The sequence below is a fragment of the Neofelis nebulosa genome, chromosome 8 (assembly GCF_028018385.1).
Source record: "Neofelis nebulosa isolate mNeoNeb1 chromosome 8, mNeoNeb1.pri, whole genome shotgun sequence".
In the NCBI taxonomy this organism is placed as follows: domain Eukaryota; kingdom Metazoa; phylum Chordata; class Mammalia; order Carnivora; family Felidae; genus Neofelis; species Neofelis nebulosa.
In genome coordinates, this window is record NC_080789.1 from 33,037,316 (window position 1) to 33,051,476 (window position 14,161).

Consider the following 14,161-nt stretch of genomic DNA (forward strand, 5'->3'; position numbering starts at 1 on the left):
TTTCTTTTGTGGTCTTTGAAAATCTACTGGATAACTGTAATTCCCAACTGGGATACTGAAGCTAATTCTTTTGGACTTTCTTGTGTTTTTTCCCCAGTGATAGCTATAGAGTTGCCACTTCTGAAGAGGGAGAAAGGCAGGGGCATTTGCTAGGGTGTTTCCTTTCACATCTCCTATTTCTTCTTCCCTCCACCTTCCTGAGTAAAGTGATCAGCCACAGCTACAGGGTGGGTGGAGAAAAAAGGAAAAATTCGATTTGCTTTATCTTTTGGCTCTCAGGTCACTATATCGTCTTTGCTTCCCTCACAATGTATACACCTCATTTTTGTCTTGGAAGGAACCCTTTATTTACAGGAGAAGTAACCAGACATAGAGCATTACAGAATGCCATGAAGAGAGTTATAGAAAGATAATATTGTTTTGTTTTGTTTTTAGCAGCATTTAAAAACATGTACATGAGCTCATGGGTGATGATAGTCTTAACTGTCCTTTCTGATAAAGTAAAAAGTGTTTCATATAGAAAATGCAAGTAGAGAAATCGAGCTGAAAATTTTGATAACCCTTCTGTGTTTTGTGTATTTCCAACACACCAAGTAAAGGGTACTGAGTCTCAAATCCAGAATATTATTAAAATTCTAAAAGAATTGTCTAATTCAGCAGAAAAAATATATCACAACAAATCATTCAACTGAAATAAACAGAATTCAAAAATGGCTTGCTTTAATTTAGAAGGAGAATAATTTATGAAGCATGGTTTAATTTGGAACATCTTATTTTCTTTACGATGATATTCAAAGAGTCAATATTTACTTCTGTGGTCACTTATTACGATTCCACATCCCCTTTTCTATTTGTATATAAGTTCTGAATTATAACTAGTGTTGAAAATGATGCACTTCTTTGTGGAACTGAATTAAAAGAAGTGATTGTTAATAAAAAATACAATTATTCATATTAACATACGACAATTTAAAACAAAACCTTGTACATATTATACAATAACGCAAAATGGCTTTAGGACCTAAAGAAGGCATGTTCTGTACACAAATGATCTTTAAACTGCAAAAGGGATATGATTTAATATGTTAGCTGAAAAGTTTAAATGTTTCTCTCAGATAGAAATGTATGTAGCATGATAGTATGGATTCTAGACTGTAGTTTGAAAGAAAGCAATAGTGAAAATGAATTTCATGCCAGTAGACACTTTAGAAACTAGATTTAGCAGCAGTCACATTAGCTTAGATAATGGGAGAATTTTTCTTCATTGAAAATGCTCTGTGTCGCTTAAGAAGAACTTACTGAGGCAGCCTGCCATCTAGCTTTTTCACAGAAAAACAGGCTTACAGACTGCAGATGAGAGAGTCTGGAGCAGAGACAATTTTAACTTAGCCATTCCTAATTTATCTCAAGCATTTTCAATTCATCTTCACTGCTCTATGCACACAGGAACACCAGATTGCCGTCCCTGGGGAACAGAATGCAACCAGGGATCTGGAGAGCTGTCACATTCCAAGAAATATTTAAATTGTGCTGATTTTCTTCTGGAGAACTGAGCCCAGGGAATGAAACTCTCCATCAAGTCATAGCTTTGCGGGCAATAGATCAGAGGATATTGCCAGTTTTCTAATGGATTATTGTTATCGGGCAGGTTTTCTCTGAAGGTACGTAGTTATTTTCTCAATTCATTACCCTCTCCTATTTATCAGGTAACGATCTAATGAGCTAGAGATCCAAACCGGGGAAAAAAGAGAAAGATGTTAAGTAGTCGGTATTGACTAAAGAATGACACTTTATTGCTGCATGTTTATAGGTGAATAATCTGACTCCTTCAGTAAAGATTAGTAGAGGCTAGTTTGAATTGCATTGTCAGCAAAAACAGGCGAAACCAAAACAAAACCGTGCTGCAGGCTGCATTATCATAAGTTCATATTAATTCTCTTGAGGATTTTCCATAGCTGCAGCGTATAATGAAGGGAAATACATACTTTGGAAACTCAGCTAACCTTATACAGTTTAAAAATATTTTTACATAATCGTGATGTTTCCTCCATGTATTCTCAAATACAAACTTTGTCTCAAATGCTGTTATTAATTTTGGTGCCATTGATATTTATGGTATTTAAATATATGAATGATAAAAGTATTTAATTTAAAGAGATTCTATTGGGAGTCTTCATGAGAATGTTATATTAGTGAACTTTGCTGGCTTTAAAGATCTTTGTTTTTAAGTTTGAAAGACTCTTCCTCAAATTAATGCTACATTTTAGGAAAATATGCAAATCATAAAAATTTATTATTCAACTTTGATGAAGTGAAAAAACCTCTATACATCTATGAAGTACACAAAACTGTTTAGCAGAGTAAAATGTTAAAAGCTGGAAAACTTCTGAGTATTAGCTGAACCAAAAAAATGGGCAAAGCTTATCCTGCACTGAAATTTAGCTTATTATATCTATGACACATTAGAACAGGAAGAGGGGTGACTTCCATGCCTGTTTCCTAAAAGTTAAAGGTATATGTGTAAGAGGGTGTTCTGTGTCAGAATGTGAGTGGGAGTGTAGGATAGAAAGCGCACACGTAGTAATCACAGTAAGTTTATGAAAATTAAAAATATGATATCAGGGCTTTTGATGTCTTCAAGTGTCGTGCTGTTGTGTGAGTAGGCTCAGTGAAACCTACCATGGTGCACATAGTCTTCCACGGTAAAAATGACTATTAGAATGGGCAGAAGAGCAGGTGTATTTAACCTGGAGTGTGGTATACCTGCTACTGTATTTGGACTGGAACACAGAGTTTGTGGACCCATCAGTGGGTTAATCACAGGCTTGGGAGAAGAAATGGTGGCTCAGCTTCACGAGAGCACTTGTTCAATGTGTTCTCATTTCTTTGGAGCATTTGAGAGACTATTAGAAGAATAAAGGAGATGGAGAAGAAGGATTGAGTCACCCAGACAGTAACTTGGAGTTTATTCTCTCTTATCCTCAGAGGGACTGTAAAAGGCAAAAAATGGAAAAGAGGAAGGAGAAGAGAGTCCTCAAAGTGTACTTTTAAGTGCTTCTTTTTTCATGAATCTTACAAGAATTGAGGAATGGGGGTTTAAATTAAGGTTTCCCTATGGATTCCTCCATTTGGCAAGCTTTCTTTATGAAACATTTTCCCTCCTCTCACTTAAGGAAAAAAAAAAAGTGAGCTTGTTTCCAGCCTGGTTTCTTCCCCAGTAACTTGCAGCTCTAATACAAATCTACAGGAGCACGCTCCCTGAAACTGCATACACTCCTGAGTGTCTCAGACGTTTACAATTCGTTGACTTATGAATGCCAAAGCTAAAGTGATTCCACATTATTTATTTATTTATTTATTTAAGCATAGGGAAGATATGGCAGCAGCTTAATAATACATCCTTTCATCGGTATTTTTGATGTTAGATGAATAGAACAAATATGCAAATCAGGAGGGGTAGTTTTAGTTGTCAAATTGCAATAAAAATTTTTATTGCTCTGACCTCTTATTAACCTTTCTATCATATCATGCTAGTGTCTCTTGCCTCCCTATAGGGTTCATTTTTACCCAGCTCTCTAAATCTGCTCAGCTTCCAGGTCTAGTGCTAAAACTTGTTTTACTTCATCTAATGGTGAGTTTGTTGCAAAATATATTACTATAATTTCATTTTATTAGTTGCTGTTAAATATTTAATATTTATTGAGTGCCCATGATCTGTTTGGTGTTTCAAAGCAGTATATAGGAAGGAAGTATGTAATGGTATTTTTTCCTAAATCAGCCAGTTTATTAATATTTCAGGACTTCTAATTGGTGCCCAAAGAGGAAGGCAATTAAAGCTGGCTCTTTAGTGGCTGCTTATGTGCATGGAAGACATGAAATATCCTATATTCAGTCAATGATTTGCATTCAACTTTACTGAGGAACCCGGACTTATCATCCAGTTGTATTCAAATACCCCCTTTACTGTGTTCCATATGTCAAAATGTCATTATAGGCAGAACATTGGATTGAGGATAAGAAAAACTAGATTTCAATGTGTGAAACAAGTCTGTGTAAGTTAATTAGTCTTCTACATACCTCTCTCCCATTAGCTGTATGATAGAGATAATGGAATCTACTCTTTAGATTCTTGTGGGTAGTAAAGATCACACAATTTAATTAACAAACACATAGTGTGTGCACAGCATACATTCAATGAACAGTACTTATTTCTGAATGCATTTCATCAGAGTTTTACATATAGAATGTACCAATTGAAACTACCTTGACTCATCTTTCTTCGATATGCATGTGTGTGTGTGTGTACATGTGTATCATCATAGATCCATTGTTTAACAGTTTTAGTAATGGAAATAATGTATTGAGCATGTAGTTATTGCTCAGCACTAAAGTACTCTGCATTAGTCATACACAGATAAAATTAGAAATTAAGATTAGCTTGAGAGATAGGTTGGCATATTCTCTATGGCTATCAAACAGCTAAATTTTCCACCATACCTTTCCAGGGAAAGCAGATAGAACTGTATCTCATTTTCCCACTTTTCTCTTCTCCCAAAAGATATGGAAATAGAAGAGAAGCCAGTAAATCCTCTTGCTCATTATGCTGTGCCCTTTGCTCCTTTAGTTTGCGTTTTATTTTGCTACAGTGGCTTGTCTAGTAAGATGGCCTCAAATCCTAACGGCGCAGAGTAGTTTAAGCATACAAATCCACCCCTGCAAGGAACAAAGAAAATATATGAATACTTTTCTTAAAACAAAAGACAGCTTTTGCTTTGAAAAAAGCTAACCAGTTTTTAATGAGAGTGGAACTGTTAAATGTGAATGTTCAATCCAGCCAGATGTTGACCTTAACTGTGAGTTTGAATCTTTACAAAAATAGTATGCAAATCCAAGCTAGAAGCTGCTTTCTTTAGGTCACAAGACTGCTGAAAAATTCTGAGTCTGAATTTCTCAGATGCATTTCATACTGAGTTAAGCATATACCTACTTTAATATTCTGAGTCCTATGGGGAGGTAAATTAAGCATCATACAACTCTCTCATATAGCTTTGTTTTGGAATTTGGAAATAGATTTACAAATGCCCCTTTTTATAAAGGGGAACCACCAAGTAAGTATTTTGAAAGTGTGTTACTGGAAATTATCTAGCACATTATGACTGGATCAAGATGTGGACATAAAAGCAAGTACCTGCTGAAAAGCTATACTTTTTATTGTTTTTGTTGTTTTGAATCAATATCTGTTGTCGGTGTCAATCCTGTCTTAAAATCAGTGAATCAACCTACTTACCAATAAGGTGAAGGTTTAGGCATCTGACTTCATTTTCCACAAGACCCTTGAATTTCTTGTTCTGTTGTTTAATTCCAAACTTTGGGTATTTTCATTTAGTACTCAAGGTGACTAGAACCTATGTTCTAATTCCAACTCAGTTGTCTAATTTGTAAATGTGTGTGAAGGGTAATAATAATATTCATGTGGTTGTGTGGACTGAATGACAAAATATAATAAAGTAGTGTTACAGGGGCTTGTTGATATAAGTACTAAAAAATGGTAATGAGTTTTGTTGCAATCATAACATCACCATCTTCAGGCCCATCCCTGATATTGGGTTTCCTGTTATTCAATGTGATTATCAGATCTCTTTTGAGGGACCCAGAAATGGTCCCTACATTTTTCTTTTGCCTATGGCTTCCAGGAAGTAACTATTTTCATTAAGTCAGCCCTGCTCCTTGACTTAAACAGCTTAACTACCAATTCCTTGAGGTGTTTTTCCCTCAGCAGACTCTTAATGGGAAAGCAGATATCTTTGAGCTTAGTGATTCTCTCCTTGTGTCTCCATTTGTATTGACAAATGTATAGTAAAGAAGACACAAAGAAGACACTGATTCACATGACAGATGTAACTTCCTCAGGCTTCTAGAACATGGGCTAGGCCAACCAACAAAAATTGTAGGCTGAATTGTCTCTCCCTAAAATTCATATGCTAAAGTTCTAATTCTTGGTACCTCATAATGTGAGTGTATTTGGAGATAGGGTTTTTAAAGAAGCGCTTAAGTTACAGTGAGGTCATCAAGGTAAACCCTAACCCAGTATGACTGGTGTCTTTATCAGAAGAGGAAATGTAGACACAGACGCGTATAGAGGAAAGACCATGTAAAGACACCAGGAAAAGGTAGCTGTTTATTAGCTGAGACAGAGGACTCAGAAAAAACCAACTCTCCTGACGCTTTGATCTCAACTTCTAGCCTCCAGAATTGTGAGGGAAAAAAAAAATTTCTGTTGTTTAAGCCACCCAGTCTGTGGCACTTTATTCCAATAGCCCTAGAAAACAAATACAGTAAACATTTTAGATTTTTTGGAACCACTAAGCTCTTTTCCACATATTCCTCCTCCTTCTTCTCTTTCGTTATCACCCCTTTAAAGATGTAAAACAAACAAAAAAAAATAAAAACAACAAACAAAAACAAGAAAACAAATCCTTTCAGGGGTCATATTTGGCCATGAGCATAGTTTGCCAAACCTCGTCCTAGAATAGAAAGATCTTCCAAGGTTTGGGCAAAAGATAGCCCTAAGCTTCCATGTTTTTGCATAGGATAGTCTACTTTGCAGATGGTACCACTGATTTTTAGCCTAAAAATATAACTTTATCCTTTTAGTCTTCCCAAATCCCTTCATATACCTCAATTTGATGTGGATATCTATAGAGCATAATATTTCCACTCTTAATTGACCCTTTAAAGCCATAAGTTAAATGGCATATGAAAATATTAATAATAGCGTTTTGTATTTGCTGAGTACATTCTGTGGGCCAAAGACTATTCTAAACACAACATATATTTTCTCATGTTAATCCTACCAACAGCCTGGTAGCTGTTGCTATAATCATTTTCCTGATATGGAAATCGAGACGGGGAGACATGAAGCAATTGCCTGTGGTTATTTAACATAAGTAGCTTAGTGGCTACCCAAGGTTTGGATAGAGAATCTTAGGCTCAGACTCTGGCATTTAACTACTATACTCTAATGGCTCTCAGATCATGGCAGCGTTTTATGTTAACTGTAAGAACAGCTATGAAAATGTGGAAAAATACATACCAAACACAATTCAGGTGAAAGAGAGGGAAATGATGTGGTGCTTATTTCAATCCCACATTTTTATGTGAATGTAGTAAGTATGATAGTTTTCTAGTTAATTATGTAATTTCTGTTTGCCTTTTTTATGAAGAGCATGAATTGTCTTTCTAGGACTTTTTTTGTCTTCAAAATATCATATAGCAAATGAGTATGGATAAAGAGGTTAGGCTCATCACAGAAGGCCTAAAGAGCAAAATGGTATAATTTTAAAACTCACAGGAATTTCATATTAATTTTGCATATAAGTAAGTTAATACTTTAGTAATTCATATTGTATGGAAAGTAATGAATAAACAAACTGACTACTGGGTGTAAATACTGTATTACTTCTAGTTATTTTAATGGAATCAACAGGTAGTAGGTTTGAATCTGCTCAAAGCAGGACCTGTTCAAATGAAAACTTTGCCAGGTGGCAATTCTGCTTTAAATCTAAGAAGCATATGTTGTGTGTTGTGTGAATTCCTGGATTGTCCTTTTTAATTTCATCAATACATCTGATATGCCTTCAGTACTTCTGTAGAACTGAATCATATTTCCTAGCCATATATGAATTTGGTAGAACACCTTTGAAAAGAAAAAAAATAGGCCAGTACTACTATGCAATGTGAGTACAGTTGACCTACTTCATAAATTATTCTTCTGTTACTTCATTAGCAGAATAAATCCTTGTGATATTGTCAGATGTCCACATCGAATATAAGAAATGTAATCATCATAAAGTGGAAGGTTGTCTATCACCTGCCAAAATCGACAAAGTACATAAGCAGTGTTAAGACTTTCAGCTTTTAGTTATATTGTCCAGTGATTAAAATGTATGCATATGTATATGTAGAACCTCAAATAAAGCACTAGCCTTATTTAGAAGATTATTACAATGGGTCCTGTTATTTTAGGCTTTATTAGGTCCCTGGACACTGTAGAGCAAAACCAAAGTAAACTCTCTTTGGTTATATTCTTTGGGATAGGTGGATAACTATGAGCATTCTGTTGCTCAGGAATTGTTTTTCTTTAATGTGTATTTGTATTTACTCTCTCTAAAACTATTTTTGTCTTTATGAAGTACATAAAGTACTTTATGAAGTGGCCATGTGAATGTCTGTGTGAAGGCATTTGTGTGCATGTCTCTGAGTGTCATGTGTGTTTGTGTTCTTCCAAGGATTACCCATGGGTGAGTTAAAAAGCAGATCTTTAGTTCACAGACACAATATTGAGATTCATCTTCTCATCTTCCCAGCAAGTGGACCTCGAAATACATAGGAATTAGAGCATTAAATACCACCCTAGGTTATTTTGCAGTTCTCTCCCACCCTTCTTTTACTCAACGCTATTTTTCACAAAACTTAAGCTTTAGAAAATGTCCTACTAGGATTTTTTTTACTCCCTTGGATTATTCTTGTGGGGTAAAAAAAAATGGGAATATTTTAGGAAGGGGAAAATCTTTATGAGAATGGGCAGAATTTACATGAAGGGATGAAGGTTTGCACTGCAAAAGAAGAACAGTTTTAGGTTGTCAACAGGGGTAGGAATAGGTTTGATCTTGAGGATAATGCTGGGAACTGGGATATTCCCATAAAAATACTTCTCTGAGCGGTTTAAGTTATTATATATTCTTCTTTGACTCTGAAAACTATTTGGCATTAGTTTCAAGTCTTATTTTTATTTGGAAACCCCTTCTAGCTATGCCCAAATCTTTGGTCAACACCCACATAGATCATAGGGTCAATTATAGACTAAATCTAGACTAAAGGAAAATTTTAATCTGCACCTATGTACACATAGAATCATAGACACATTATGCAAATAGGACAGGCTGACAAGTAACTGTGGAGAAATATTGACAGATAGGAACAGACAATAGGGTAGGGATTGTCAGACCAATCTATGGGACAGGAAAACTGACAGCCAGCCAGAAACATACTACAGAGAGATGTGGATGAATAGGCAGTCAGATAAGCAAGCATAGGCAAGTAGATACAGACCACAGGGAAACTGATGAAGAGGCAAGGGAAGACAGTGAAACTCAGACCCATGCTCTAACATGGACAGGCAGATCTGGCCACAGATTGGCAGCCGGCATAGATGTAAACATAGATACGTATGTGTACATACACTATATACTAGAATTTCACCTTATGTATTCATGATGCAAAATCCAGCAATACACCATTTTCATTGCTTATTAAACAATCATTTCCAAGGCGTGTTTATCTATGCATTTTTGTTTTTCACCACATAGATGCAGTACAAAGAATCATAGATAACTATGAAAAATGTGCTTTGTCATTCTTTTTACTTTTATCTAGTACTTCTGTCTTTGGATAAGAGAAACAAACAGAGTGAAGTTATTGTGAGGAGGCTGCTGAAATGTTACCTTAAGGTTTTTTTCAAGCTCTGTAATGTAAAAGACAAGTCAGAATTCAAACAAGAAAATGATCAGTTTTTTTTTTCCCCTGGAGAAACAACAATTATAAAACAAACAAAAAACGAAACACTTGTGCCTCAAAACATTATTAATGTCAAAACAATTATTGCAGCCTTAGTCTTTTGCTGTGGGTCACTGAAACCATTTCTAAGTTATAAATGCACTTGATAATTTTTGCTCGAATAAAATGAGAATAACAGAGGGAAAGTATAATGGTCTTTTGATTGGATGGAATTTAAATGACTTGAATGTATATGTATATTAAAGTCATAGAAAGTTTTGAATATTGCATTATATTCAACTGTTGATTTGAAATAGTCCTTCAAAATGGTTTTTAATTGTAATAATGTTTAAAGGACAGCAAAGTTTAGTAGTTATTTAGGAGCTGCTTATAGAAGGTATACAGACTATATAATTATATGCATGCTAAATTATTATCATTAGATAAATATTTTGCATGTCGTATCTTGCTAGTATCTGTAACCATCCTTTATTTTCACTGGTAGGTGGGAATACTCAGCCAGCTCTGAACTTTAAATAAAAATCTTTCATATTATTTTAAAACTACTACTGTGCATCATATTTGGTACTTTTAGAAATTAACACCAACTGAAAACTGAGCTTTGTGTTTTCCTATGAGGTTACTTTTTTCAGAGAAGGGTATTTTCCTTTTTATTTTGATCTCTGGAATGCATACATGGTTATATCATTAACCCCCCTTTTAACCAGCTTCATTGAGGTATAATTTATATGTCACAACATTCATCAGTTTTAAGTGTATATAGTTCAATGACTTTTAGCATATTTACTGTTTGTGTAACTATCCCCACAATTGAATTTTAGAGCTTTTCCATCACCACAAAGAGAAATAGTGTGTCTATTTAAAGTCACTCTCATTTCTCATTCTGACTCCAGTCAACCACTAATCTACTTTCTGTCTCTCTATATTTGCCTTCTCTGGATATTTCATATAAATGGAATCAAGCAATGCATAGTCTTCTATGTCTGTCTTCTTTCACTTAGTACACTGTTTCCAAGGTTTACCCATGTTGTAGGACCCTTTCATTGCCACATAGTGTCTCATTCTTTGGACCTACCAAATTTTATTTATCCATTAACTAATTATTATACATACAGATTGTTTCTGAGTTTAATCTTTATAGTTGCTCAGTCTTAAAGAGTGAAGATTTTGTTTATTTTTCCTAGGTTCTCTCTATTCACAGAATGAATATATACTTGGAAACTAATGTTCAGATTAATTTACTCTATATTGAGGTTTGCAAGACTGCTTTTTTAAAAGCTAAGAAGGAAGCAAAGCTAATTAATCAAAAACAAAATTTGCATGAAAGTATATTAAGTTGATACATAATGATGTATTCTAACCTGATAAACTTAAGGTGACTTATACATAATACAATACAAATATGCTAAATATAAATATAAATAAGCTTAAATATAAATAATCTTACATATAAAATATATCTCTAATTAGAAATAAAAATGACAAATACATAAACTAGTTAATTTTTTTATTCTTGTTTAAAATAGAAAAGTTATTGAAAAGTTTTGATGTTTTCTGATTGAATCAACTACCATGGAAATATAAAATCTGCAGATAATTAGCTTTATTTTGCACTTTTTTTGTAACATATTTTCCACTTAAAATGCTTCTTTTTTTTCTATTTCTAGACATTTTCTATACTTAATCTCACCTTCCATGAATTACTACATGAGAACTGTTTAAACTTTGCTATTTAGAGTTAGCTAACTTAATGAAAACAGTGTAGGCATTAATTTTCAAATCATATGGATGACTGGGGCCACCTATGAGTTAGCCTTTTTATCTCTATAGTTCCTATCATTTTCTAAATTGAGTGCTATCCCAGACAGCTTGTAAACCTTTTTATGAGGTTTATACTTGATGATGATCTTTCTGCTTCATTTATTTGCGATTTACTGACATGGAACCCTGACTTTATTCATATTCTTATTTTGAAATAGGTAACTTGGATATGAAGCACAATTTGACTTTCCAATGGATTTTTTTTCTGCCACACACAGTGTATCAGAAAATCAAACATAGAATTTACTGCAACACTTTCTTTCTCTTAGTTTAGGTGTGAGAAATGCATATCTTTCCAAGATACTTTTCTTCTGTGCATCTCTTCAGTATACATTCCTCTGAGTTTTATTTGCTGTTTTTTTTCCCTTAGTTTTACTCAACCTGGGCAGTCTCAACCACTGTAGATCTTCAGCTCCATCTAGGTCGACAATTCTAGTCATGACTTCTTTCCTTTGATCTGGACCTTGTGGTTTCAAGTTCAATATCCAATAGAAACTTCAGTTTATTAAACACACACACACACACACACACACACACACACACACAATCACTCTAAAAATACTTAAACAATTATTGAAGAAAATACAAAGGAAAAAACATTGCCTATGTTTTTAAAGAGAATTCAGATGTTTTCCCATTTTATAAGGCACACTGTTGTACCAGGAATACAGAGAATTTGGATCTAATTAAATGCTGTTTTCTGTCATTATTCTTAACAGGTGCTATAAAGCCAATCTACCCCTTTTTTGTTGCAAATGTGGCCCAATTTTTACTTGGCTCAATTGAAATTATTTTGGGAAAGGGTGCCATACTAAAGTGACCTTTGTTTTCCTGTAAAGAAAATAAATATCTTGTATCTTCTCATTTATTACAGTGAAGTATTTTAATTCTATAATGATATTAAAATTTACTGTGTATTATAATGTGAACTTCTTTTCTAAAAAAATTAAGTACCACATTCTGTTATTTTAGAAATATAGACGATTAGTAACATAATTAAGGAGTTTCTTTATTTGGCTTTAGAACCTTTCTTTTTTGAAATAAAAATAATAATTTTATTGTGCTTTATATTTTAGAAAAAAATAGACATTCGCTAAAATTATAAAACCACAAAGTTAACATTTTACTTGAGATTTGGCAGAACATCCGCTATTCCCACTCTGTTTCAATTTAAGTCAGTCGCCAATTCTCAGAAGCAATCTAGAAATGTTGTAATACATCAGCCTAAGGAAAACCACACATACTCTCATGAACTATCCCATTTTGACACATGCCCACCACCCACAAAACACTGTTGGATTCTCTTGATTATGATTCTTACATTCCATGGATTAAAAATGTGAAAATGTGATGAACTGTTTTGGGTAAAAAAAAAAATATTTTCTCTTAGCTTTTGCTACATAGGCAACATTTAACCAGATTGTGATGGCATCATTGAGGGCATAGACATATCAAGAAAACTTTGCGCATAATTTTTAAATTGAACTTGAGTAAACATCTTAAGTTACTGAGTGCAAAATGGGACTGATACTTACAGTAGACTTCTGGAGTTCCTCAATTTCAGCCAATTTTTTTTTTAATTGCCCAAACCTGCACTGTATGCCACCCACATTAGTGTGGGATAACTATGAATTCACGGCCTAAACTACAGAAATTAGATTCTCTTTCCCTGGAATTTAGAATAGGGTTATAGAAACTCTAATCAGTCTTAATTTGGTGCCGAAACTGGGTAGTCAAGTAGAGCAGGAATTTGGCAGCCATTACTGGGCTACGTGCAAATGGGACAGAGCAAGGCAGTTTTCAGAGAACAATACAATAGGGTAGAATGAAGCTCAGGGAAGGGGGCTGGTGAGACACTCCACAGTTATAGAGCTGGGAGGCAGACATAGTAATAGCCTGAGTAGCTTTTCTGGGTCCTGAATGCCATCAGTTTCTGCTCTTGGATTCTGGGAAACATCCAGTATCATTCTAAATTGACCTGAAATAGGCTCTTAGCACTATTGTTAATCACTAACCTGCTCAGTACTGCAGTCTATTGCTCTTTCAGAAAATTATTTCAGTAGTTGTTTTTTTTCTTTCCTTTAAACCTTTAATAGCCTTCATCTTCACTTGTTTCTTGTGTTAACCAGAAGAAAAATTTTCTATCTCCTCTTCAAATATATAAATATATATTTATCTACCTGAGCCAAGAGGCAGTCTAGAATCACAATACAGGATGCTGGTCAGGAGATTAGTCTCTGGAGCCAGTGATGATGAGTTTGAGACTCAGATCTACCATTTATTATAACTGTATATATTTCATACCTTTAAGTGTTGTGTGTCTCCTTGAATTGTTAAAAGTCCGGTGAGGTGAAATTAAATTTCCTCTACTAATGTGTTTCTTTTTCTCCTGTTTCCTATAGATTTTTCCTATAGTGAATGCATGTTGAAATTCTTATTTGATATGTTGATATTTATAGCTACTGCATTATTTGTACCATTTAATATTATAAAGAGCCCTGATTTGTAACTCTGAATGCACTTTGGCCTGAATTCACCCTTGTTTGTTGTTGATATAGTGAATTCTACTTTTTTATGTTTGAATTGCCTATGTCTCTGAACATTTTTGAAAATCTTTATCTCATTTTGCTTCAGGGTTACCTCTTATATACAACAAAGAATTAGGATCCTTACAAAACCCATTATGGAAATCTTTCTCTTTTAAAATTTTGGTTTAATTAATTTAAATGTACTAATTTGAGAAATGTTTATAAGCTCTATCTTG

General features: G+C 34.2%; 1 protein-coding gene across 3 annotated transcripts in view; it reads left to right on the plus strand.

The window, feature by feature from the left end:
* Window positions 1-1,357: 1,357 nt before the first annotated feature.
* Window positions 1,358-14,161, plus strand: part of MGAT4C (MGAT4 family member C) — a 742,934-nt gene continuing 730,130 nt past the window's right edge. For all 3 annotated transcript variants that reach the window (XM_058741864.1, XM_058741865.1, XM_058741866.1), the window contains exon 1: window positions 1,358-1,661. The gene's annotated coding sequence lies outside the window, so the exon portion shown is untranslated. The remainder of the gene's footprint in view (window positions 1,662-14,161) is intronic.